Source organism: Hyperolius riggenbachi, chromosome 5, assembly GCF_040937935.1.
Source record: "Hyperolius riggenbachi isolate aHypRig1 chromosome 5, aHypRig1.pri, whole genome shotgun sequence".
Taxonomy (NCBI): domain Eukaryota; kingdom Metazoa; phylum Chordata; class Amphibia; order Anura; family Hyperoliidae; genus Hyperolius; species Hyperolius riggenbachi.
In genome coordinates, this window is record NC_090650.1 from 370,293,795 (window position 1) to 370,321,391 (window position 27,597).

The window sequence follows — 27,597 nt, forward strand, 5'->3', positions numbered from 1 at the left end:
CACCTCCCATTTCTTCCCCATGTCAAGTGGGTGATAATGGGATGGTGGGAGGGGTCTGTACAGCTCCACACAGGTACTCTTAATTTATTACAAAAAGTACAGACATACACTGCACAAAACATTGCACACTGATTATTTATGCAAATGTATTAACATTTCCATGAAAAATGGCTTCCTGCACTGTAGATTTATATTCACAAGAGATTTTCATTGAGATGTTAAGAGTTCAAGCTTGCTTGCATGTATGTATGTATGTATGCTACACGGAAATAGACCAATGAAATGCACTTCTTGGTGTTTGTGCTTCTGATTGGCCCGATTTAGGCCTCTTTCACACCAAAACGTTGCGTAACGTGCCCCTAAAGCAACGCATGGTGGTGTTGAAGTTGGACGTCAGATTGAACCGCGTTATGCGGCTTTTGGTGCGCCATTTTCTTTCTATACTGGGAAGTCCGGATCTTTTCAATGATTCAGATGATTCGAATCGGATTATTGAAAAGATCCGGATCTTTGAACCGAACCTTTGAATAATTTTACTAGGGAAGCAGGAAGCAGGGGTGCAGCAGAGTGAGAGGTGCAGAAGAATGAGGGCACATTGAGGGTGCTAATGGGAAAGGGAGAGATGCAGCAGGAAGATTGTGCACAGAAGCTGCAGTTCCTGTTTCTTCCAGACATTCACTGTGAACCGAATCCTTCATTGTGATGATCCTAATGATACGACTCACAAAAAAGATCTGGATCAAAGATCCAAATCGTTCATGATCCGCACAACACTACAGTGCAGTGAATATTAATTAGCCATGTGGCTAGACACAATAGCGGACTCCCCCTTCCTCCTCTCCTGACATACATTACTGAGCATGTGCAAGCAGTCTAACGCAGCCACATAGGAGTATAACGCACAGCATGCTGCACTTTCATTTAGGCTGCTTACACACCAAGACGTTACAGGCGCACGTTAGTGCGCCTGTAACGCTCCCCCAACGCACAGCAATGTAACACAAGTGGGCTGTTCACACAGCCCACGTTGCGTTACATGTAACGCTGCACGTTCTGTGCAAAGTGCAGCATGCTACGGCGTTGGAGCGGCTATAGCCGCGTTAGACTGTTTGCACATGCGCAGTGGGGGGCGGAGAGGAGGCGGGGAGAGCCAGCTACAGTAGCCGCGCACATGGCTACTTAATATTCACTGCACTGGCGGGCGCTGATTGGCCGGCGGGACCACGTGATGCGGAGTGTCTCGCTCCGCATCACGTGGTCCCGCTGGCCAATCAGCGCCACTCTGGGAGACATTATAGGACTCGAGCCGCCTAACGCGGCTCACTCTACCGTCGGCTCTTGCAGCACCATACGTTGTGTTAGGTGCACGTTATGCGACCTTAACGTGGCACCTAATGCAACGTCTTGGTGTGCAAGAAGCCTTAACGTGTAACGTTATACTCGTATGCAACGTGGGCACTGTGAACAGCCCACTGATTTTTAATTGCTGTGAGTTGGGCTGCGTTACAGGCTGCTGTAACATGGGACTTTAACGTCCCACTGTGAAAGCAGCCTTATGCTACATACAATTTGCATGCAAGCGGGAATGATTTTAATCACTGACCATCTCCAGTGTTTACACCAATGATGGAAACTAAAGCTCTCACTATAGATTAGCCAGAACTACTAGCTAACCTGCTCTGGTATTACCATTGTGTCATCTCTAGTAAAATGTAGAATTCTGAGTTTACCAAAGGTAAGCTGTGAGGAAACATTATGATGTTCACTTTCTCTGACAATTACTGATTAACCATTTCCCTACTTAGGGGTCTTTTCAACTTCTGTACCAGGTCGATTTTCACCTTTCAGCGCTTCTTTCATTCATTTTTTCGCCACCAATTAGGCTTTCTTTGGGTGGTACATAATGCTAAGAATTATTTTTTTCTAAATGCATTTTAAAGGGCATACCAAGGAAAAAAAATGGAAAAAATCATCTCTCAGTATTCGGCCATTATAGTTTTAAAATGATACATGCTACCTTATATAAAACCCCCACATTTTATTTGCCCAATTGTCCCGGTTATTGTAACGTTTAAAATATTTTCCTAGTACAATGTATGATGCCAATGTTTTATTTGGAAATAAAAAGGTGCATTTTTCTTAGTTTTGCATCCATCACTAATTAAAAGCCCACATTTTCAAAAAATAACCAATATACCCGCTTGACAAATATATTAAAAAAAAGTTTAGTCCCTAAAATAACCATTTATGTATTTTTTTAATAGTCTTTTTTTAATGCAAAAGTTTTATTTGGGTAACTATGGGACAGTGTGGGAGGTAAGGAGTTAATTTTATAAGTATGTGTATGTTTTTATTAAAATAAATATATGTAGGTGTAATTTTACTATTTGGCCATAAGAAGTCCTCACTTACTTTCCTGAGTGTACTAGTGGTACGCTAACAGGAAGTAATGCGTGTATGTGGGTACGTTGTATTTTTTAAAACGACTGCGGCATCTCATTGATGTCGGCGATCATTGCAACGGAGACTTAAATCCATGAATGGGAACGGCGTTCTAATTCATTAATCTCCCTACTAACAGGCGGCGACACAAACCAGCACGGGAGCGCACACAGCGGTGGTCGCGGTAGAGATACTTAAAGCTACGCCCCTGGAGCTAAGATGAAGTCTGCAGGGGCGTAGATTACGATTATTATTTATTTATAAAGCGCCAACATATTCCGTGGCGCTGTACAATGTAAGAAAACAAACAAGGGATACATAATGATACAGACAATGATATACATCAAATATGAACACTGATACAAAATACAGAACTGCTTATATATAGATATACTGTATCCTTTACATTAAGTGGTTAATAAATGCAGTTTGCATGGGTGTTCCTCAAGGAACCACAGTCCTGCTAAGCCTACCAGGTAAAGCTGGCCATAAACGTATAAATTGACACCCGATGTGGCAAAATGTTAGATTGAGAAATATACATTGTTCAATATATTCCAGAAGTAAATCTTTTCAAGAAAAATCAATCAATCAAACCACAAATTTGCTCGGTGAGATGGAATGCAATGCTATGCACATCGATCGACTACCGCTCCTGCCCCATCCCCAATCAACCTAGATTTTATTGAATCTTGGTCGAAGGAAATTTGATCAAGTTGAAATTTTAGGTGGAATAGGTTCCCAACAGATGAATCGCATCTGCAGAGAATTAAACAGGAAAATTGATGCACATATGGGCATCTAAGACTCTTTGTCCATCCAGGTTTTCCTCTCTGGCTTGACTTGACTTTACTCTCTCCATCTATTGTATACGTGCGTGCATGCACGCACGCACGCACGCACGCACGCACGCACGCACGCACGCACACACACACACACACACACACACACACACACACACACACACACACACACACACCTCTAATGGTTATGTGTTGCAATCCATACACATTTATTACTGCTAATGTACGGAAAAGCCTCACACATCATGCAGGAACAAGGGAAACAATGTTCCCCATTAAATTTAATGAAGCTAGCCTTTCATCGGGACAGATTTCCCTTTCAAAGTGCCCCCATAAAACATCATCTCATTAATCATTCTTCTCCTTTTACTTTCTTCACTTTCTGTAGGGCTCTTCAGTCAAAGTACTTTCACATGGGCAATACCTTTAGGCTGCTTGCACACCAAGACGTTACAGGCGCACGTTAGTGCGCCTGTAACGCTCCCCCAACGCACAGCAATGTAACACAAGTGGGCTGTTCACACAGCCCACGTTGCGTTACATGTAACGCTGCACGTTCTGTGCAAAGTGCAGCATGCTACGGCGTTGGAGCGGCTATAGCCGCGTTAGACTGTTTGCACATGCGCAGTGGGGGGCGGAGGAGGCGGGGAGAGCCAGCTACAGTAGCCGCGCACATGGCTACTTAATATTCACTGCACTGGCGGGCGCTGATTGGCCGGCGGGACCACGTGATGCGGAGTGTCTCGCTCCGCATCACGTGGTCCCGCTGGCCAATCAGCGCCACTCTGGGAGATATTATGGGCATCGAGCAGCCTAACGCGGCTCACTCTACCGTCGGCTTTTGCAGCACCATACGTTGTGTTAGGTGCACGTTATGCGACCTTAACGTGCCACCTAACACAACGTCTTGGTGTGCAAGAAGCCTCAGATGTAGAAAGTTACATTTTACTTTCACAGCTATGAATCAGAGAATATTATTCCCTTTTTCTCCAAGTCAGACTGCTGTGGAGCGGCGGCTTTTTGTATTTCATTCTATAAATATTGATAGTCCACTACTTGAAAAGGTTACGCGGTGCAATCAATAGCTGAAACCTCTGGCAAAGGCTCAGACATGATCAATTGTACAGATCAAGCCCACCTGCCAGTAAAGCTCATTTGCACAAGGGTTTAGTAAACGTTGTCTGTTTATTTAACCTGTGAAGCTCTGCACACATGGTTGACCTCCGTCCCTATAAAAAGAGCGATCCCAAACAGCGATGAACAAATGACGTCGGAGCATGCTTCAAATCAGCAACAGCATAACAGTTCGCTGATCGGACCATTAGCGGAAGTGTGAAAATGAGGACCCAGAAGGAAACCAGAGTGCCCGGAGGAAACCCACACAGACACGGGGAGACCATACAAACTCCTTGCAGATGTTGACCTGGCTGGGATTCAAACCGGGGATCCATCGCTGTAAGGCGAGAGCGCTAACCACTACACCACCGTACTGCCCATTGGACAGCTCTCTCTCTCCCTGGCCGCGCCCCCTGCAGCTCCCCTGCCTCCCTCCACGCTGTGCGTCGTGACCCAGTGGTCACAAAAGTGAAAGTGAGCCACTGCGGCCCAAAGGAGCAGCGTTTTTTTTTTTGCAGCTACCTGATCCTCTCAGCCCCCCGGGTTTCAGGTAGCCGATTTTAGGAGCCCACCTCAGGCTCTCTTTAAAGGGGAACTGAAGAGAGAGGTATATGGAGGCTGTCATGTTTATTTCCTTTTAATCAATACCAGTTGCCTGGCAGCCCTGCTGGTCTATGTCTGTGCAGTAGTATATGATTAAAACCAGAAACAAGCATGCAGCTAGTCTTGTCAGATCAGACTTATAAGTCTGAACCACTGAAACACCTGATCTGCTGCATGCTTGTTCAGGGGCTATTGCTAATAGTATTAGAGGCAGAGGATCAGCAGGGCTGCCAGGCAACTGGTATTGTCTAAAAGGAAATAAACACGACAACCTCCATATATCTCTCTCTTCAGTTCCCCTTTAAGGACAACTCAGGCCAGGTGATAACTTCTCACACACAGTAAACTTGCATTCCTCTCTGTGAATCAATAGTCTTTAACTAGCAGATACAGTGGTGTGAAAAACTATTTGCCCCCTTCCTGATTTCTTATTCTTTTGCATGTTTGTCACACTTTAATGTTTCTGCTCATCAAAAACTGTTAGCTATTAGTCAAAGATAACATAATTGAACACAAAATGCAGTTTTAAAATGATGGTTTTTATTATTTAGTGAGAAAAAAAAAAAAACTCCAAATCTACATGGCCCTGTGTGAAAAAGTGATTGCCCCCCTTGTTAAAAAATAACTTAACTGGTTTATCACACCTGAGTCACCCCCAGGCCTGATTACTGCCACACCTGTTTCAATCAAGAAATCACTTAAATAGGAGCTGACTGACACCGAGAAGTAGACCAAAAGCACCTCAAAAGCTAGACATCATGCCAAGATCCAAAGAAATTCAGGAAGAAATGAGAACAAAAAGTACTGTAACTGAGATCTATCAGTCTGGTAAAGGTTATAAAGCCATTTCTAAAGCTTTGGGACTCCAGCGAACCACAGTGAGAGCCATTATCCACAAATGGCAAAAACATGGAACAGTGATGAACCTTCCCAGGAGTGGCCGGCCGACCAAAATTACCACCAGAGCGCAGAGAAAACTCATCCGAGGCCACAAAAGACCCCAGGACAAAAGAACTGCAGGCCTCACTTGCCTCAATTAAGGTCAGTGTTCACGACTCCACCATAAGAAAGAGACTGGGCAAAAATGGCCTGCATGGCAGATATCCAAGGCGCAAACCACTTTTAAGCAAAAAGAACATTAAGGCTCGTCTCAATTTTTCTAAAAAAAACATGTCAATGATTGCCAAGACTTTTGGGAAAATACCTTGTGGACCGACGAGACAAAAGTTGAACTTTTTGGAAGGTGCGTGTCCCGTTACATCTGGCGTAGAAGTAACACAGCATTTCAGCAAAAGAATATCATACTAACAGTAAAATATGGTGGTGGTAGTGTGATGGTCTGGGGTTGTTTTGCTGCTTCAGGACCTGGAAGGCTTGCTGTGATAGATGGAACCATGAATTCTACGGTCTACCAAAAAATCCTGAAGGAGAATGTCTAGCCATCTGTTCGTCAACTCAAGCTGAAGCGATCTTGGGTGCTGCAGCAGGACAATGACCCAAAACACACCAGCAAATCCACCTCTAAATGGTTGAAGAAAAATAAAATGAAGACTTTGGAGTGGCCTAGTCAAAGTCCTGACCTGAATCCTATTGAGATGTTGTGGCATGACCTTAAAAAGGCGGTTCATGCTAGAAAACCCTCAAATAAAGCTGAATTACAACAATTCTGCAAAGATGAGTGGGCCAAAATTCCTCCAGAGCGCTGTAAAAGACTCGTTGCAAGTTATCGCAAACGCTTGATTGCAGTTATTGCTGCTAAGGGTGGCCCAACCAGTTATTAGGTTCAGGGGCAATTTCTTTTTCACACAGGGCCATGTAGGTTTGAAGTTTTTTTTCTCACTAAATAATAAAAACCATCATTTAAAACTGCATTTTGTGTTCAATTAGGTTATCTTTGACTAATAGTTAACGGTTTTTGATGAGCAGAAACATTTAAGTGTGACAAACATGCAAAAGAATAAGAAATCAGGAAGGGGGCAAATAGTTTTTCACATCACTGTAAATATTACACCACTCCCTGCGTTACTCTGCGTATGGGGTAGGGGGGAATATTTTCTCTCTCTATTTTTCTTCTTTATAGGCTCGCTGCTCTTGCAGGGGGAGGGGGCTGAGGACTCTATGGCCCCATGTTATCATTTGGCAGCAGATCCGCTCCCTCACCATCTAAGTTCCGCTCCACTCGTCTTGTTGGAGCTTGGCCTTAGCTGGGATCTGATACAATTTCATAGGGAGGCTTGCTTGACCAAAGCCTGTGTTGAGCGCCAGCAAGTGCACCCCCGATGCGTGGTATCAGCTGACAGGTGGGTAATTCCCCACCTTGTGTCTCTTGTGGAAAAGGGGATTAAATCCTATAACTAAGAGAATACTTTTATATAGACATCTCTGGGCTCTCCTTTAATCTGGCAGCCTTGCATTACACACATGGATGGACTTTCTTCCACGCTGCTGCATATAGCGGATGGCATTAGGCATTCATAGATTCCTTGTATTTGCTGCAAATAAAACACACATGTAGCTTAACATTACAAATGAATCCCACATAGCTGCTTTCTATTAGTGACACTGAAGAGCATAACATTATAAGAATCCATTTGTCTCGCAAGAGCAACTAGCACTCTATGGAAAGTATGTTGATACATTGAGCCACCCTTCCTTAATGTGCACACATGGCAACGTTCAGATTATGTGAAGAGTATGGAGCTAATACTTATGATAATAGTAAAATGTATACAGATCAATGGAAGATATTCCAGGCAGAGGTTCCTCCAGCTGAAAATTACAAAAAAAACCTCAGAGAAGAAGCTGGCAGGAAAAATCTGCCAATGGGCAATTACATACATTCTCTAGCCACTTTAGTGACATCTTCAGTTAAAGAATGGGATTGCAATGCTTAAAGTGAACCTCCAGACTAAAAATCTACTCGGCAGCAATGAAAAGGATTGGTGTGTAACAGTTTCACAGCATCAGAACTTTGTTTTTCTTACCCAAGCCTCATTTTTAGCTGCACAGAAGAAAACTGCCCGGGCATTTTTTCCCTGATGCTGTGCAAAGCATGATGGGATTTCTGATGTTCTCCTTTTGCTGTTTTGGCACACATTTGTGTGTAGCTGGGAGGGGTGATCAGGACACAGGACAGTTGGAACTGTGTCTCATGCTCCCGGTCACCTTCTTTCAACCAAAAAGATGGCTGCTCCCATGAAAAAGATGGCCGCCTCCATGAAATCCCAAAAGTTTGCCTGCTCTTTTAAAACAGGGTGGATAAGAGATGACCTATCTATTTGAATAAACATAACTAATGTAACTTAATGGCAGTATGTTTGTTTAAGCTGAAGTTCCCTGTTAATGAAGCAATAGTATCAGTTCTTGAGAAGTGGCATATTGGCAAAGTGATTACCAACATAGCCATTCCAGGCTCACAACTTTAGGCAGAGAACACACGGGTCACACACTAAAACGCGTAGTTCAGCAATTCAAATGTTATAATTGTACAGCTTCAGAATCCCCCCCCCCCCCCCCCCCCCCCATGTGAATCACACACAATGGTTTCCTGTGGAGACACAATCGGTGTGCATTTTTACTGTGTTTTTATGTAAAACAAATCAAATGATGTATTTCTTCTTGCCGTTTTCTGTTATTGGTAATGCAGATTAGTAAAAACTCGTGCTTTTCCGCATTGATAAGTGTGCTCCCTGCCTAAGGCTTGTGACATTCTCACTAGTGTTAAATATTATTTTTTTTTATATCCAGCTCTACCCCAATCTCAATCACTTCCTGTCTAATACTAACCTGCATTTAAAACCTTAACTCCTTCCCTTCATCTAACCTTAAAGAGAACCCGAGGTGGCCTTGTATTACGTTAGTGGGGCACAGAGGCTGGTTGGGCACACTAACACCAGCCTCTGTTGCCCCATCGTGTGTCTCAAAGACCCCCCTGCTCGCCGCTATACTCCCCGCAGTGCTGGCGACACGCAGCGCGTCGCCAGCACAATGTTTACTCTAGCGCTGTCTGTCAGCGCCGCTCCCACGCCTCCTCCGCATCGCCGCTACCCGCCCTCGTCCCTTCCCACCAATCAGCGGGAGGGAAGGGACGAGGGCGGGTAGCGGCGATGCGGAGGAGGCGGCGGAGCGGCGCTGACAGACAGCGCTAGAGTAAACATTGTGCTGGCGACACGCTGCGTGTCGCCAGCACTGCGGGGGTATAGCGGCGAGCAGGGGGGTCTTTGAGACACACGATGGGGCAACAGAGGCTGGTGTTAGTGTGACCAACCAGCCTCTGTGCCCCACTTACGTAATACAATGCCACCTCGGGTTCTCTTTAACCTCATCATGGCATACATGTAAAAAACGGTGCTGGAAAATTTGGGCGCAGGATGAAACCGAAATTACTATTAGGTTAATTACTATTCCCCCTCCAGGCCTTGGACACTGGGGAAAGACGTAATTTGACTGGTGGGCGAATTAGTTTTTAAAGTAGTTTGGGCTCCGTCTTTCGCCAACGCCCAAATTACCTTCTGAGCGCTGCTATATCCATAATTCACATTAGGGCCTATGGCAGTGCATGGTGTGCCCAAATTTGCCAGAGCCCATTTGTTCTGCTTCGACCTCTTCATGTTACGCTCTTTACTGATGCCCAACTAACCCTCCCACCTAATTGTAACCCCCTCTGAGCATAAGTGCTTTCCTAACCTAACACTAATCCCCCTTCCACAGTGTTAAATTAACTCTGAGGGCCATATGCAATTCACTTTTTCACCTGAGTTTTCTCCTAGGTGATCTTTTTTTTAAATTGTCAATAAAATGCCTTCTAAGCCACCAGCAAGCAAGAAAACGCTAAAAAATAATTTTTATAATACTTTTGTACTTACTTCTCAGTACTTTTTCAGTTGAAAAGTGCTGGAAAGCTATTTTAAAAAGAAGATGAAAAATTATCACCTAGGAGAAAACTCAGGAGAAAAAGTGAATTGCATATGGGCCTGAATGCCCAAATTTACCTCTTCCTAACCCTAACCATCTAGCTTTTCCAACTGAACCTAACCTCCACCTAACCTATTCCCATAAACTAACCCTCCTAAACAACTAAACCTAACCTTCATCTACCCCATCCCCTAACAGTGACCTTCCTAACTAGTGCCTGTCACTGACCAATACTCATCCCAGATTCCCACATCCTGTCTTCTGCTTCAGGCACCCACACCAACCACTTGAAGCTGGTATTTTAGCACCTGCCGATAGTTCAGTAATCTTCAACCCAACAATGTGCTTAATAGTGGTCTTAATAGTGTTTTTTTTTTAAAATTTTCATCTTTTTTTACTTTTTCAAAGGGTATGCGTATACAACAGCTGCATCAAATATGATCCTGGACTCTCTGTTACTAACAATGAGAAATTGTGGACTGTGACTTAGGACTTGAGTCATGAAAATGAATTACTAGCGTCAAGCAGAAATTTTTAAATAAAAAAACTAGTGATTTTACCTGATGTAGCTGTACTTGTACCACAGACGACTACCTGTAAAAAATACAAAACATTAATACCCCTCATGTCTGTTCTGCTATAAATAGTGCATAGGCATCACAAAGCTAATTCAGGCAACAAGTGAAGTCAGTGGACGGCAGTTATCAGAGCAAGGCTGAGTCAGAATCAGCACCAGCCACTCCAGTCACAAACATACCAGAATGGCTTTCTGTGTCTTATGCTGACATTCAATAGTGTATTACAAACGGTTTTACTTATACAGGTAGTCACCCGACTAATGAATGCCTGACTTACGAATGACCTGCTGATACGAATGGCATAGATTCTGTGATTCTGTGGAAATGAGTCAAAAAAATGTTTTCAAATTGGACATGTATTTTTTAAGAAAATCGATTTTAAAAGCTCAAAGAAAAAATGGCTTGTATAAGCAGGTACAGAGGACAGAGGTGACACAGAGGGGGACACTGGAGGCACAGGGGAGGAATAGGGGACAGAGATGGCACAATGTTCCGTCTTAAGAACAGATTCAGGTTAAGAACGCACCTACAGTTTCTATCTCGTTCGTTAACCAAGGACTACCTGTATATCAATTCTGATGAACACATTTCAGGGGAAGTGTTCTCTTTCTTGCTATATGACCCAATTCTCCATTCCCTAGCTTCTTCATAGAGCAGAGTCAACGCAATAGTTCTCTAGATTTACACAAGTGTTCTCTTGTCTAAAGAATTCTCTTCACCCCCCCATCACCTGTGCCTGACAAATCCTCAGAGATACTTGTGCATAATTAATTGGCGAACAGAGCTTTGTAACAGAGGGGCGGAGAAAAGCAGATTGTGGGGAAATGGAGTTCAGAATAACTCCAGCCTAAAAATAGCCATTCACGCCCTCATACAGCCAGATAATGTAAGCAATACATTTTTTCCTGACCCAAAATGTATTGGGGGAGAAGCGAATGAAGCAACAAACTGCGGCACCTGATCTGATCTCATCAGTAATCTGAGCAAAAACAGAATTGATCACACTGCTATCCTGTTCATTTACAACTATCATATGTCTATGTTAAGTTTATAGGCAGATTCTAATAATTTATGTATATCTACATCCTCCCTCCAGCCACACAGCCCACATTTTCTGACTTCCCCATTAGAACAGGCTTTGGTGTCAGATGATAGCACAGAAGATATCTGCCGCACTCCTAAGACAACTGCAGTGTAATGAAAACTGAACCAACAAGGCACCAATGATAAATCACTTTGATAGAACATATGCTGACACTTGACCTAAAGAAGGATTTGCCCTGTGAAACACATTGTCTCCAATAATTTATGTTTTACCTACACTGTGGTCTGTTCTTTGAGGTTAGTCCACAACCCTTCCTCCTTTTAAAATATTTCTAATTCTTCTATTATTTCTGGCGCCTCTTTAGCTTAGTTCTTAGTCTAAACACCTCTGGAAGGTTGGGCTCCCCTACCCCCCACCTTCTCTCTGGAGTGCAATTGTTCCCAATGGTACCATCACAGACCCCAAAGTGTGAACAGAAGTATCTAGTTGATCACTGATTGTATTGCCAGGAAAGAGTAAGTTATCTGCCTGGCCTCCTTTTTGGTATTGATGAATTGGACCAAACTGCAGAGTTTTTACTGGCCCAAACATTCCGTCAGTCACAGCATATTTTGGGCCAATGCAAGTTGCGCAGCTCATTCTTTTAAGCAGTGAGGTGTTAGCTGTTGCTATGGCAATGAGTCAGTATAAGGAAGGGTCACTACGGGAAGAGCTTCCACCTGCCCGGCAGTTCTTCTCTCTTTACCGACAATAAACAGGATATTGATAGGCTGATGTTACTGTACACTGCCCAATGTTAGATACTCTATGCCAACATGACAAAGCCATAGACAGAAAAACTCTGGATTGGAAGTCCAAAGAAAACTAGGCTTGGCCAAAAAGGACTTGGAAAAGAAATCTAGAAAGAGGCTAGAAATGCTGGAAAAAGGTATATGAATTTTCACAATGCAAAGTAGAAATAGGCTCGTAATTATAAGGTTAAATTCTCAGAAATTTTTTTTATTAAAATTTCTATAGCGCCAACATCTCCTGCAGAGTATATTGCCTTGTCCCTCAGAGGGGCTTACAATCTAATCCCTACCATAGTCATATGTCTATGTATGTGTAGTATACTGTATGTATCACTTCCTAGGGACCATTTCAAGGGGAAACTAGAGTGGCTGGGGGGAACCCATGGGGAAAAACCTACAAACTACTTGCAGATAGTGCCCTGGCTGGGAGTCAAACCGGGGACACGCTGAGTGTTTTAACTGCTACACCACTGTGCAGTCAAGACCATAGAGCCAGCCACAGGGATGACCAGATTCAACTACGGTAACATCTGCTTTGCCTATACCGCCTACCTCTAGTGTAGTGAAGAGCAGTTCAGCATTTTTCTGCTACTTCCTAACAGATTCCATTTTCTCCACTTGATATGTCTTTATTGTAGAAAAGACACTTTGTATCCCGCTAGCTTCACAGCCACACAATCCATCGAATGACTGCAGAAATACTGCGAACTCTGCAGAAACTAAACTACAAGCGTTCAGCTGAGCCTGACAGTGACAAAATACATAGCTTTGGATGGCTTGTGGTCCATACATCACTTTCAGCTATTTCACTAAATGAAAGCTTCACTTTACAGAAATCAAGATATTTCACATTCCTAAAGATTATCAGAGTCATTTAAGAATAGTCTGTTGAAAAGTGATTTTTCATTTTTTTTTGGTAAATGCCAAAATGCGAATCCTCCATATTGGATATATGCCTTTTTGGTCTCCACCGAGGTCTTCTTTCTCATGCACCACCATAGACTAATGTTAACCTCACCCTCAAATGGTTTGTAGCACATTATAACACAATCATATTATCAAAATTACACTGATAAGTTATGAATGAGTGCTTATGAACACTCATTAGCCCTCATTCATAATTTTGTAAACAGAAATGGCAAAAACAAAAAAATACATTTGCTGAATTGTTTTGAAATAATCAAACAGTTGTTAAAAGAGACTAACAACATTTTCAGCCTTATTTCTACTATCCTATAAGTTCCTATACCTGTTCTCATGGCCTGATTTCTGGGAAGGCCACAAAGGCCATGGCCTAGGGCGATAAAAATCAGATAAGATCAGAAGGGCGGTAGGACTTTGAGAGAGAAGAGGTCATATATTAAAGTAAATCATCTCTTCTGGTCTGCAGCGCAGTGCCCTGCTCAGCATTGATGTCTAAATTACAGAGTTCCAGCACTCCCTGCATATCTGATGATTATCCCGTCCTCTGTATGATGCACATACATGCTGTTGTGTGAAAAGTGCCAGTTTACAGTAAAGCAGACTGGACTGCATACAGTTTTAATGCACATATTAACAGATGAATTTCAAGAAGTTTTGAATCAGGCTGATACACCGTACAATACTCTACTGCTACAGAGGAATTTCAGCTCTGCTAGTTACTTCTCCCTCTCTCCTAAAGCTGTCAGAATGACTCAGGTTAATTGCTTTCTTATCCAACACTAAATTTATGAATTTTTTTTCTTGCAAGCCAGGGATGTTTATGGCAGCTGTGATCTCTGCTTCAGATAAAGGGGCCCATACACCAAACTATTTTCCCGCCGATATACAGCAGATTCGATCACTGTGATCGAATCTGCTGTGAAATAGTTGCGCAAGCACACACAATTGATTTCCGTCTGAAATCAATCATTCCCTTCGATTCCCGTCGAGCCGTCCGTGCGGAAGATTTTTCTCGATCGTCGGCGGGTGGAGTGTGTTATAAACTGCTCTTATCACCTTGCTTCGACACCATCGTCTCACAGACTGTGAGATCACTTGACTCTCCACACAGCAAACAGTAGACAGACTTTCTCAGGCTTCTTCAATGTTTACGTTATTTATTCAGGACTACAGAAATACAGATAGATACATTCATCCTATCCTAGCCATGCCAATCTTCATGTTGCGTTACAAGCTCATGATTAGACTCCCTACTGAAGTCACTCAGGCACTTCTTGCTAACCTACGTTCCACTAAACTACCTATGTACAGCAGACATTATATCAGATTACATAAAGGAAGAACATGCTTAAAGAAATAATTGGGTTCCAGTCAGTATTGCGAGCTAGTGCGGAAGGAAGAAGCAGAAGTGAGTTCTCCATCGCTCGCTCCAGATTTAATACCGACTAGGAAAGAGTTAAATATGACATCATCTTCGCCACCCCCTATATCAGTCCAGTGTTCTCCCCAGGGCTAATTAAGTGGGCGGGCCGCCCGGCTGATTTGAAGCCCCGCCCGCCTGTTGTCATGTGCTTGCCTGGAGCTTCTAGTAAACTTCACATAGGAGCGCTCCATTGCCTGCTTTCAGTCAGCGCCAGCCTCGCACAATAGCAAAGGCTGACACTACACTGCAGGAGCGCTCCTCTGCCTGTCAGCTCATGTGTTGTGGTGAGACAGGGAGGGATTGGCTGGGCGGGTTGTAAGAGGTGGGACTCCTGTTCCGATTCTCCCTTCTGCTCTCCGAGTATTAGGATCTATTTTATTACGGTGCCTCTCACTCTCGTGAATGAAAACAGAGAGAGCAGTAAAGCAACAAAAAAAAAACCCGATACAGCAGCAGCTTCCAGGAGTGAGATAAGAGCCACGTGGGTCTCCGGGACAGCCTCAGAGCGGCTCATGTAGTCTCTCCTTCTCCTCCAGACTGCAGGTAAACATGCCTGTGTAGTTGAAACCGGCAGCTGCACGTTTAATCCGGCTGGAGGGAGACACGGAGATCAGGAGAAGTGATGCCCCTTCACACCTCTGCATGTTTATTTATTTGCTGTGGGGGCAGAGGAGACACAGCCATGCAGAGCATCTGTCTGTAAAAAGGCAGCCCCCTGTGCACTTGTCTCCTGCTGTGTGTGTTTCCCCCTGGCCCCAGCTTTGTATCGTGTCTGTAGTGCTGCCCCTCCCCCTGCACACTGGGGACACTTAGTGGAGCTGAACTCTTGCACAGGACAGAAGGAAACAGAGAAATGCACCCTGTATTTACACAGTTTAGCCTGTCTAATTTGATCTCTTTCTGTGTCACATGACTGCAGAGAAGCTCATTTGAAAAGCACTAAATGTTAACATGTCTGCTTACAAGAAAGCAGGAAGTAGACACACTGTCTATTTATTGCAGCATTTGTATCAGCTGTAACAAAGAAATGTTTTTCTTTAAAGGACAACTGAAGTGAAACGGATATGGAAGCTGCCATAATTATTTACTTATAAGCAATGCCAGTTGCCTGGCTGTCCTGCTGATCCCCTGCTTCTAATAATTTTACCCTAGCCTCTGAACAAGCATGCAGCATATCCGATGTTTCTGATCATATTGACAGATCTGACAAGATTAGCTGCATGCTTGTTTCTGGTGTGATTCAGACACTACTGCAGCCAAATACATCAACAGGGCTGCCAGGCAATTGGTATTGTTTAAGAAGAAATAAATATGGCAGTCTCCATATTCTTCTCACTACAGTTGTCCTTTAAAGGTTATGCTGTTGTGCATCTTTTAGAGCAGAGAGCAAGTTCTCTGTTCAGGTCTGCTTAAAAAGGGACCTGAGCACCTTAATCTGAAACAATCTGCTAGGTACACACAATGCAATTTTCTGACAGATCTACTGTCAGATCGATTATTCCCAACATGTCCTGATTTCTGCACGATTTCCTATAGAAGTGAACTGAAAATCAGATTAGGCATGTTGAAAATTGTCGATCTGACAATAAATCTGTCCGGAAATTGCATTGTGTGTACTTAGCAGGTACATCGGTTTGCCTCCTCATCCTCTTTTTATTCTGTAAGCAGAGTTGCATTCCCCCCTCGCACGCCACCCGGCTACTTTTTCATGCCACCCGGCTGGAAAAAAATTCTGGGGAGAACACTGCAGTCTATTGGTGGACCCACTCGTGGTGTCATCATACACACCTACTTGATTAATAATCAATGAGGCGTTTGGCCTATATGCAGGACCGTGGATGTTTAGTAAACATGGCCAATGTTTTCTGTTCCTGTTGAGGTCAGAGTGGCCGATGGCCTTCTTTTAGGAACATGTTCTCAGTATCTGCGTGTATCCTCTGCTACACGCAGACCCTGAGATGCCTCTGCCTGCATCACAAAACCTCTATTTATTTTAAAGACATACACTGCGGACAAGCCTTTTACATAAAACTCAGGCCAAGTAACTGAGGCCTACTTAAATTATAACAGAGTGTGCGTGGATAGCGGCGTTCGAATGCCCGACGACTGACGCAATACAGCGGCAATACATTACCTGCTCCGGCCGGCGTGAGTCCCCACTGTCACAGATGTTTTCTTCTCCGCCGGGTTCCGCGTTCCGGTTCGGCTGGCTTCACTTCCTGTCCCAGCAGGAAGTTTAAACAGTAGAGCGCCCTCTACTGTTTAAACTTCCCCGGACAGAAATAAGTGAAGCCAGCCGGTCCGGAACCCAGCGGAGAAGAAGACACTGGTGACAGTGGGTACTCACGCCGGCCAGAGCAGGTAATGTATGCAGGGGGGAAAGCAGCGGCATCACCACCACAGATTGTCATCGGTTTCATGCTGAAATCGATTCACAATCTGTTTGCAGTAAAGGCAGCCATACAATCCCTCTCTGATCAGATTCGATCAGAGAGGGATCTATCTGTTGGTCGAATCTGATGGCAAAAATCGACCAGTGTATGGCCACCTTAACTCGTTCCTGACACATTTTCAGATCTGTCCTACTTTTTTAAGCACTAAATTGTCACTGTTTAATGGACACCTATATCTATGCCATTGTATGTAGTTTAGAATCTTTCTAATAACCTGTAGCAGTAGAGTATTGTACCGTGTTAGCCATTTACATCGGTTACATCTGGCCTTGGGTGCTGGGAAGAACAAATCTGGCTCTGCCTGTTCTAATGTGGTCTGGATTACTGCAGCCTTTTCTAGTTGCACTGTCTCCGTAATATATCAATCATTTTTTTGTCAAGCTTTGTCTAACTATGCAGGAATGTGCTGCCTCTGCTGTAATAGGCTGTGTGCTTTGTTTTCTCCTCACAGACAGAGCTCTCTGAGGGGGAAGGGAGCTGCCTGTCACATGCTGAGAACTGTGAGAAATCCAGACTGGAGTGCAGATAATTCACTATGTAATAAAAACTTGTAGTATACTGTAACATGATATATATTATATACATACAAACAATCATCACTTCCTGGTTAGCGGCCATGTTTTTTGTTTGTAAACACTGCCTAAAACTGGCTATTAAAAGCCAGGATCGCAGCGGGGAGCGAACATAATGAATAGAATGGTATGCTTTTTATTGTAAGAATTTGAGAATACAGACTCTCTAAGACTTTTTTTTTTTTTTTAGAACAATTCAAAATTGATATTTGAACGATGCATTAAAATATACAAATGTGAAAGCCATTTCTTGGCATGGCTACCTGGGCATGTGTATTCAGTGCCACTTTTTGAAGTGGAGCTACTTATGTTGGTATACTGTGCAGGAGCTCAGTAGGAGAGAGTGATGAGAAAGTTAAATCTGCGACATCTCTTCATACATTTGAACATCATTTACAATCCAGGAAACCGCCTCACTCCCCTCACTGCAGAAGACCAAGGCTTTTACTGGCGAGTCTCCTGGCAACAATGTAAAAATCTGGGCACTGCAGAGGCATGGGACAGGCCGGAGGAGACAGGAATACCCAGGAAGGTCAGAGGTACAGTGGGCAACAGGGTAAAGGTGGTCATACACTGGTCAATATTTTTCATTGATAACCATCTGATTTGATCATTTGATGGGATCTGCTAAAAATCAATTTACAAGTGATCCATTTGCAGCCAAAATGGATTGATTTGGTCAATCGTGACAGATGGAAGATATCGCTTGATTGGCGGCGGGTCAGGAGCGTGCCGCTAGTAGCATTTCATTTTGGAGAGACCAGTGCTGCAGCAGAGCCTGTCTCACCTGTCCGCTGGTGTTTTGTCCAGTGTCTTCTCTCCACTGCAGGGCGCACCTCCCTGCCTCTTCTCTCCTGGGGCACCTTTCGACACGTGAGAGAATGTAGAGGTCTCTAGAGGTCATCTAAGGCACATACCACGGTGGATATTGTTTGGCCTCTAGAATTTAGTCACAGGTGCCTCAGGGACAGAAAGAGAGGGAAGAGCGCCAGACAATAGAGAGAAAACACGCACCAGCGCACAGGTGAATGCTGTAAAACTAACACTGCTTTCACAAATAGAGGTACTGTAATCATGTTATCAATTATCAGTGCAAAGTGACTGAACAAAAAAAGGAATCAAAATCAAAACAATACTTGGTATAACCACAGACTACGTTCTTGCTATTGCACTTAAAAGGAACCCAAGGTGAGAGCGATATGGAGGCTGCCATATTTATTTCCTTTTTTAAAAATACCAGTTGCCTGGCAGTCCTCCTGATCCTGTGTCTCTAATACTTTTAGCCATGGACCCTGAACAAGCATGCAGCAGATCAGGTACTCTGACTCAGCTGACTTAGGATTTACTAGAATAGTCATAGGCTTGTTCCAGGGTTTTCACTCCAACACGACGTATGCCAGAAGATCAACAGGACTGCCATGCAACTAGCATTGTTTACAAATAAATAAATATGGTAGCCTCCACAACACTCACCCGAGGCTCCCTTTAATACAGCTCTCAGTCTAGAAGCTTTTATCATCAGCTGCCGACATTACCTTCCTGGCATGGGCAAAAAAGGCTGGGTTACAACAAAATCCCTAAAGTATGGAACACTTTGCAACTAGAAAAACTACAGGCCTTAAAGGACCACTTTCAGGAACATTTTTTAAAATTTAAAATACATGTAAACACATAAAAATAGGAAGTATATTTCTTCCAGAGTAAAATTAGCTACAAATTACTTTTTTATCTATGTTGCTGTCACTTATAGTAGTTAGTAGACGTTTGATGGAATTAACAGGTTTTCGAATAGTGCATCTCTTCATGGGGAATTCTCAGTATTTATTTTCTTCTTTACAAAAGCACTCCCTGAAAAGGATCTATACACAGATGCAGGCTGCCTCACCTCACCTCTTTAGACACTGTTCTGGCAGTTGGACTTAGCACCTGCCATTCACTAACTGCTTTTGAAAATAAAGAAAACTCTGACAATCCCCCATGAGTAGATGGGCTAACCCAAAACCTGTCAGTTCTGTCAGATTTCTACTACCTACTGTAAGTGACAGCAACATAGTAGAAAAGTTATTTAAGGCAAATGTTACTTTGGTAGAAATGTACTTTTTATTTATGTGTTTTCATGTATTTTCAATTTTACACTTTGCATGATAGCGGTCCTTCAATATTTCAACTGCACCCAACACTGGTAATCAAATCATTTCTTACAATTCACATTCCCGGCTGTAAAGCTCAGCCACAGAGAGCCTAGACAGATCTAGGAAAATGTGTACTTGGAACAAGGCTCTAATGAAACATTACATTCTTCCATTCTGTTTCTGCCGTTTATGACTAATAGGTTCGTGTTGCTGGATTTTGTTGGACTTCTAGAATGGAAAAAGTCATTTGAAAATATAATTTCAACCTCCCACCGTTCATTCCTGGCTTGGCAGTCGCAGGCCGAGAAGGCTCACTTGAGCACAAATAGAGCGCCAGTGCAGTCTAATGATGGAGTCCTGCTAATAGAGCTGTATTTGTATTGGGAAGTCACATAAGCCAGTGAAGAGCGGGGAAGTACATTATATACAGTGAGTCAATGGGAGATAATAAGGTCAGATGTCTTCTACACAGCTAGTGCTCATCTGTTCTTTGATAAAGTATGTTCTTGTTGCCATGGCGATGCAGGCCTACTGCTAAAGCAAATAATAATCATTAGAGAGGAATGTGTACAAGCAAATGTCTCAGCTGCACTAAAATCTACATTGTTAGCCAATGCAAATCATGGAGATAGGATAAGATCAAAGAGAACACATTGGTAATTATGCATCTTCAAAATTAAGGGAGCAATTAGTCCTCTCACTGTGTGTGACAAAACAAAGGCTTGGATTTTCATTTTTTTTTTCTTTTTTAATGTCCCTGTGTAATGCTTGGTACTTTTTTTCTGTCAGATGGATGATCAAATCTATTATTGTCGACAGGTCCGATTTCATTCCCCATCGTTTTTCTGATCATTTCTGTACAAAACCGATCAGAAAAAACGGTCAGGAATCAGATCAGACCTGTCGCAAATTAGTCGATTCAACCAACAATCTGACGGAAAATCGCATTGTGTGTACTAAGCATAAGGACAGCATGAAATTCATAGTCCGGTAGCTTGAGGGAGTGCTGTAAAAACCGCGCAGGAGACTTGGGCACAGCCAGCGCCACCATAGGCTGTAATGTGAATTACAGCTATAGCGGCGCTCAGTGAGTAATTTGGGCACCGTCAAAAGACTGAGCACAGATTACTACAAAAACACTAATTTGGCCGCCAGCAATAGCTGGGAGCGGAATTACATGTTTCCCCCATTATCCATGGCAGCCTGGAGGGGGAATAGTAATTAACACCGCCGGGACTTGGGCAGGAGCAGGGTGAGCCGTTTATCGGCTGTATCCTGCACCCAAGTCTCCCGGCAGCTGTATAATAGGTAACTAGCTAGAGGAATACTCCAGAATGTCTTACAGGAAACCTGAGACAAAATAGAGAAGCATTTATACTTACCTAGGGCTTCCTCCTGCCCCCTGTAAGGTCATGGGCTCCCTCATCGCCATCCTGGCTTGTAAAAATGTATAATATTTTCTTGTAAGTACAATCTTAACCAGCTGGGCGGTATGGACGAGCTCAGCTCGTCCATCACCGCCGGAGGCTGCCGCTCAGGCCCTGCTGGGCCGATTTTCATGAAATAAAGAGCAGCACACGCAGCCGGCACTTTGCCAGCCGCGTGTGCTGCCTGATCGCCGCCGCTCTGCGGCGATCCGCCGCGAGCAGCGGCGAAAGAGGGTCCCCCCAGCCGCCTGAGCCCAGCGTAGCCGGAACAAAAAGTTCCGGCCAGCGCTAAGGGCTGGATCGGAGGCGGCAGACGTCAGGACGTCGGCTGACGTCCATGACGTCACTCCGCTCGTCGCTATGGCGACGATGTAAGCAAAACAAGGAAGGCCGCTCATTGCGGCCTTCCTTGTTTATTATGGGCGCCGGAGGCGATCGGAAGAACGCCTCCGGAGCGCCCTCTAGTGGGCTTTCATGCAGCCAACTTTCAGTTGGCTGCATGAAATAGTTTTTTTTTAATTTAAAAAAAACCCTACCGCAGCCACCCTGGCGATTTAATCAGAACGCCAGGGTGGTTAATTACATTTCCTTTTTTTTTTTTTTTTTTTACAGAGTATATGGTCTTGTCACTAACAGAGGGTCTTGTCCCTCAGAGGGGCTCACAAACTAGTCCCTACACTTACACTTAGGGCTCGTTCGCACTATGAGCGTTTCTGGGGTTTTTTGCGCTGGTGATTTCAGAAATTGCCTTTGTGCAATGTTTTCCTATGAGACTGTTCACATGTGAGCGTTTCAATTTCTTTGGAATCGCAAACTCGCTACATGTACCATTTTCTGAGCGATTTGGCTCAATAGAAGCTATAGGGAAATCGCAAAGCACTTGGCAAAGCGCTTTGTATAGCGATTTCCAGAGCACTTTTAGGATTATATTTATTCATTTACGGGTAAAGAGTTCACTTCCTCACTAACGTCATCGCTGAGAAAAAGCACTTAGAAAAGCGCTTTTCTAAGCGAAAAGTGCTGGGAAAAGCGCTGTAAAATAAAATAAATCACAGTATAAAATTGCTGGCTATTTATAATGTGAACAAGGCCTTACTACTTACACTTGAGATTATACTTCAGTCCATTTAATTAACGCTGAATGCAGTTCGCACATATTACAAAGGTTTTTAGTAAGTTACTGTTTGTGTGTCCTTTTACCAGTCACCATCTAGTGGCCGTTTTGGATACTGTCATAGGCTGTTAATAAGAACCACATGTTCATCAGCAGACAGAAACATGGACCAACTTACCCCTGATACATGAGTGCAGGCAGAGGAGGTTTGTTATGGATCCTGCAGTTGTGTTTGGAAGTATATGATCACAGAGTGACAGTACTAAATAAACAGAGCATGTGATTGGCACGAGGGAAGAGGTGGGTATTGTGGGAATCAAAGCAGTTCTGTGCTAAATAGGCAAATTGAGACCGCACCATCTCGATTTTAAATTAACAACCCTAAACCCGGTGTGAGTTGGGGAGCACAGTTCAGACCTTTACAGGCAAAAAATTGTGAACAGCTCATCAAGGGTTACAAAATATACTTTTTATATAGCTATATAAAGCTCAATTAATAAAAAGTATATTTTTTTTAACCCTTCCTTCACAATTTATGTTCACAATGTTTGCATGCAAAGGTCTAAACTGAGCTCTCCGCTCACACGGGTTTAAGGTTGTTAAATTAAAATCGAGATGGTGTATTTCATGTTTATCTATGCTTCTTTGAAACATACAGGTAGTCCCCGGTTAACGAACGAGATAGGGACTGTAGGTTCGTTCTTAACCTGAATCTGTTCTTAAGTCGGAAAACAGTGTGCCATCTCTATCCCCTGTACCTCCTCTGTGCCCCCCTGTGCCTCCAGTGACCCCCTCTGTCACCTCTGCCCTCTGTACCTGCTTATACAAGTTTAAAAGCCATTTTTTCTTTGAATTTTTTTTTATCGGTTTTCTCACAAACTACAAGTCCAACTAATCCATGCCGTTCGTATCGTTTGTAAGGTCATTCGTAAGTTGGGCGTTCGTAAGTCGAGGACTACCTGTATAAAATAAAAAAAAATAAATAAAAAAAAAATCGAGATTGGGTAGTCTCTTTTACTTATGTTGCACAGAACTGCTTTGTTTTGCCCTCTACTCCGCCCATCTGATTATGTTCACAAATCAAAGCAGACCTGATGGGTCCCTAACCCCACTTCCCAATGAAAGAGGTCTGTTTACCAATAGTTACTGGCACTTCCTGATAGTCTTAAGGCCCATACTTACTTGAAGATGGAGCGGGGAACCCTCAGCAATGCGATCCGACAAATAAGCATTCCCTGCTCCATCCTCCTACCTGCGGCAACATGCGACAGCACGCGTCGAGCGCAAGCAAGAATTCAAACTAGCCTAGCACTTTGCATGGGAGTCGTTGGGGACCTTAAAGATTCAAACCGCTGTGACAGTAATAATCGACGTGCATTGCAAAATGTTGTTCGCTTAGTCATGAACACGTACCCACATCGCAAGATCACGGAAACGATCACTTTTGTAAAAAAAAAATAAAAATTGCTGGTCGCGGGTAAAAATCGATTGAAAAAACGCAACGTATGTAGCTTTACTTCTGTGCAGCCATTTGTCGAGACAAATCATTGCCAAGTGTGCCCAATCTAACCCCCCTAGCACCAAAGCTGAAATTAGCATTGCAGACTATGGTACTGCCGAAGATGCCTCCCGCACCAAAAATGTAAGAACCAAATGGTGCCGCCACATATGGGCTAGCAGATGTTCCCTGTTGCTTTGAGGATTTAATACTGCAAGCCAAGAATCTGAATTTTTGTATATGATTATTTTAAAACTAGTTACACCAAGCACTGGCCTTACTTCTGCACAAGAAAACGAAAGCGAGGTCAAGAAAATTGGATTCTCAGATTGTAGTGGTAAAAGTCTGTCTGCTTTCAGTTTCCGCTAAACCATGACTTGCTCCATTTGCCATCCTAACCTAAGTGCTAAAAGATTATTTCTTCCCTTAAATAAGTAGCACACTCTAAATTGAGGTCACCAACTCGAAAGAAAATGGGTTTAAAAGATGAGATATCAAAACTTCAACACATCGGAACAGACAATAGTTTTAGCAAAATATCTGCGTAGAAGCTGAGATGTAGGGTTATTCTACAAGGCAGAATATTGGACTGAACTCAGTATGGTTATCCAGAATAGGAGAGAACCTGAGATTAGAAGTCATTAATTTCTATGGATCTGACATTTTAATAGTCCTGTACACACACACACACACACACACACACACACACACACACACACACACACACACACACACACACACACACACACACACACACACGAGTCTCGACCAAGACACCCACTTAGGAGTGGTTCTCTTTAAACTACTTATTGAAGTCATTCATGGGAGTATGAATTAAAAACAAAATTCTGTGAAGTTCACGCTGATGTGCCAAGCAACAATCTGTGAATAAAGACACTGAGTGCGGTTGCCTAACAACCTGCACAGGCTTCAGTAGTGGGATCGTGATGTTGCTAAGAAAGGGAGAATTTCTTGATTTGGATCTTAAGCTCTACAGCTACTACACAGCTTGTTCATAAGCTCAATGATAGTACATGCACATCAAGCACAGTTCAAGGGAAAAAATGAGTTAACGGTAAAGAGTTAAAACTCTTTTCAGCTTTTATTAAAGGACAACTTTAGTGAAAGGTATTTGGAGGCTGCCATATTTATTTCTTTTTAAACAATAAAAGTTGCCTGGCAGCCCTGCTGATCTATTTGGCTGCAGGAATGTTTGAATCACACCAGAAACAAGCATGCAGCTAATCTTGTCAGATCTGACAAAAATGTCAGAAACGCCTGATCTGCTGCATGAGCGTTGTAATCACAGCGCAGGAGATTTGGATGCACACTGAGTAACGTCGGCGCCGTCAGAAGATGGAGCAGAAGTTACATTTTAAAACACTGTAATTTGGCCTCCAGCAATAACTGGAAGCTAAATTATATCATTCCCCACTATCCACGTGGACCTAGAGGGGGAATAGTAATTAACGTCGCCGGGACTTGTGCTGCAGCAGGATCAGCCATATACCAGCTGTATCCTGCGCCCAAGTCTCCAGGCGGCGGTTACATATGTACGCTCTGCTGCATGCTTGTTCAGGGTCTATGGATAAATGTATTAGAGGCAGAGGATCAGCAGGGCTGCCAGGCAACTGGTATTGCTTAAAATGAAATAAATATGGCAGCCTCCGCATACCTTTCACTACAGAAAAACACACAAAAAAAGAAAAAACACACTATTTCTCCAATTCCATCCCCTATAGTTTTAAAATAAGCAATGCTACTATAAGTAAAACCCACCCATTTTATCTGCCAATTAGTCCCGGCTATCACAACATTTATATTATGTCCCTAGCACAATGTATGGCGTTAATATATTATGTGGAAATAAAGGTGTATTTTTTCTGTTTCATGTTTTTTTGTGTCCCATCAATTGTAAGCCCTTATGCACTAACATAACAGTAATATACGCGCATGACATACATATACACAAAAATAGCGGAGTCACTGAAGTTGGTTTGGAGAAGCCTTGCTTCTTTTCCCCAACTGCCGACGCGGAAAACCACCAAGTTGTGTGGGGTCGCTGCTTAAACACTGGACGAAAATATCCGTCCAGATAGAATTAAGCAGCGCCTATCTTGACGGAAATATCTGTTCAGATAGGACCACTATCACAAAAAATTGTAAAATTTAAAATACACGTAAACAAATACAAATAAGAAGTATGTTTCTTCCAGAGAAAAAGGAGCCATAAATTACTTTTCGATTATGTTGCTGTTACTTACAGTAGTTAGTAGAAATCTGACAGAACTGACAGGTTTTGGACTAGTCCATGTCTTCATTGGGGGGTTTTCTGTATTTTGTTTATTTTTTACAAAAGCACTTCCTGGCAAGGATCTATACAAAAGATGTTGGCCAGCATCCCTATCTGTTAGCACACTATTTTGGCAGTTGGACTGAGCAACTGCCATTCATTGGACTGAGCAACTGCCATTCATTACATGCTTTTGAAAATAAAGAAGAACCTAAAAATCTCCCATGATGGGTTAGTCCAAACCCTGTCAGATTTTTACTCCCTACTGTAATCGACGGCATAAAAGAAAATTAATTTAATGATCATTTTACTCTGGAAGAATTGTACTACGTATTAGTATGTGTTTACGTGTATTTAAAACTTTGCCATTTTTTGCAATTGTGGTCCTTTAAAAAGAACCTGAAGCGAGTAAAATTATTTAAAGTAAACACATGACGTAGCTGCAAATGAATATTACATACTAACCTCACCGTCAGTTCCTCTCAGAGGCTCACCATTTTCTTCTTACAGTGATCCCTTCCAGTTCTGACAATATTTTGTCAGAACTGAAATATACCAGTTGCTGTCAGTTATATATCAGCAGCTGTCAACTGAATGTGCAAGGTAATGTCCATGTTTCTTTATGGCTCAAGTGGGTGATATTACAGTTTAACAGTGTGCTGACCAGGAAGCGGTTAGGGAGTAATGGCCATTTTTTTAAATGGAGGACGGAGAATTGAATTGATTACAGTGGACAAATGGGATGCAGGAGAGGAGAAAGGGATTGAGAAGTAGACTACACAGGAGGTAAGTATGACCTGTATGTGGTTATTTTGACTTTTTATTTTCAGTACAGGTTCTCTTTAAAGTTCTTTGCCTCACCTTTGAAAATTTCCTTCACTTCCTGTCCAGACAGGAAATATGGAAATCTTTTCAAGAGTGACGGCTGGCAAAAAAATGAAACATTCTTGAAGAAATGATCCTGAGCTGAGTGGCAAACACTCACATAATTCCAGATTTAAAACTTGGCAGTATAGATACAGAAAAAAATATTTATCTAGCAGGTGGTGAGGTGCACTATGCTGCACAGGGCACTGCTGTGTGTGCCATCACTCTGGAGGCTCAGCTCGCCATCACACAGCAAGTGCCATCCAATCAGCGTTGCAGCCAATCATAGTGGGGCACTAGAGGGGGCGTGCGGAGTAGACAGAAAGGAGTGCCGCAGGCCAATCAGAGCGAGGCAGGAAGAGGTGTGTCTGGGATGGAGACACAGAGGTCGGCTTGGAAATTATTATTATAGATGCTTCAGAGCATGGAGAAATGGCTAAAATATTCTACCTAATAAAACAAACTAAAGGCTAGTTGTATTTGCGAAAAGCAGAAAAAGAGGTCACATCAACATTTACAGAGAGGTCCAACTACTAGGTAGCAGCTCAGGCCTAAAGCCATGTGTAATGATCTGTCACACAAATCTATCTAACCACTTCGCA

At 43.1% G+C, this 27,597-nt stretch overlaps 1 protein-coding gene across 19 annotated transcripts in view; it reads right to left on the minus strand.

Moving 5' to 3' along the window:
• Positions 1-27,597, minus strand: part of PAG1 (phosphoprotein membrane anchor with glycosphingolipid microdomains 1) — a 359,982-nt gene that overhangs the window by 194,436 nt on the left and 137,949 nt on the right. For 5 of the 19 annotated variants that reach the window (XM_068237539.1, XM_068237537.1, XM_068237534.1 and 2 more), the window contains one exon: positions 10,439-10,472. The exons of 1 other annotated variant lie outside the window; for it this stretch is intronic. The gene's annotated coding sequence lies outside the window, so the exon portion shown is untranslated. Of the gene's footprint in view, positions 1-7,385; positions 7,457-10,438; positions 10,473-13,541; positions 13,587-19,385; positions 19,405-19,866; positions 19,887-19,959; positions 20,001-20,062; positions 20,258-26,099; positions 26,218-27,597 lie in introns of those variants that run through there. 13 more of the 19 variants (XM_068237545.1, XM_068237541.1, XM_068237544.1 and 10 more) reach the window with 12 other exon arrangements.